Source organism: Limulus polyphemus, unplaced genomic scaffold, assembly GCF_000517525.1.
Source record: "Limulus polyphemus unplaced genomic scaffold, Limulus_polyphemus-2.1.2 Scaffold8, whole genome shotgun sequence".
NCBI classification, from domain to species: Eukaryota; Metazoa; Arthropoda; class Merostomata; order Xiphosura; family Limulidae; genus Limulus; species Limulus polyphemus.
The window spans coordinates 171156-172398 of NW_013665618.1; positions in this window are offsets into that span (position 1 = coordinate 171156).

Here is a 1243-nt window from a genome sequence, read left to right on the forward strand (position 1 = left end):
GGGGGCGTTATAATATGACAGTCAATCCCACTATTCGTTGGTAAAAAAGTAGCCCAAGAGTTGGCGGTGGGTGGTGATGACTAGCCGCCTTCCCTCTAGTCTTACACTGCTAAATTAGGGACGGCTAGCGCAGATATCCCTCGTGTAGTGGGATTGACCGTCACATTATAACGCCCCCACGGCTGAAAGGGCGAGCATGTTTGGTGGGATGCGGATTCGAATCCACGACCCTCAGATTGTGAGTCGAGCGCCTTATACACCTTGCCATGCCGGGCCCATTTTGTGTTTAGTTAGTTATATTTTATTGAATTTCGCGCAAAGCTACTCTAGAACTATCTACCTTAGCTGTCAATAACCTTGAAGAATAGAGGGAAGACAGCTAGTCAGCAACATCCACCGCCAACTGTTTGGCTACTCCTTGCCAACGAATACTGAAATGACCGTCGCATTTTAACCCACCTCTAACGGCTGAGAAAACTGGTATGTTCTGCGACGAGTTTCGACCCCGTCACCTGCAGATTGCAAGTCGAGCACCCCAGCCATTATGTTTATTACGTTAAAATAAATACAACATGGTAACCTTTTGAAATGGTCTTAGCTCATAATTCTATAGGTCTGATAAGTTAAAGAAACACAATAAGCAGCCCTTGGATTAAAAGAGCGTGGATTTTAATTTAAACAATTTTTGTTAAAGGGGTTTGACTTCAGTATATGATATATATATACATAACTTTTTCTAAATGATTGCTGAGACGTGCAGTATATTTTGTCTCCTCTCTGTGATGCGATCGATTCAGCAAAGACCACCTTCTAACCGTATTTGCTTTGGGCTCTGATTCTTCTTATTATATATACCATTACGAAGAACGCTGACAAAGCGAGGAAGTGTTACTCCGTTACAAAAACGACTCCTTCTGTGATGTTTTTTTCTAACAATAAAGATCGATAGGAGAATCGAACAGATCACTGTTTTAACCATGCGAAGCATTAAATAAGTCGAAACAACATATTTCAAAAACTAAAAGAATAACTTATGTAAATGAAGTGTTTTTAATACTTTTGAACCATATAGTCATATGTTTACTGTCTTTGAAAAAATTAACTTAATATCAGTCTCGACGTTCTTCAAGTTACACATAAATAGAAAATAAAAACAAAAATGGCGTGGCATCAAGAAAGACCAGTTTTCAACTTAGTATATAATTGAAATAGAGTAAAAGATTTGTATTTCTTAATTGAATAA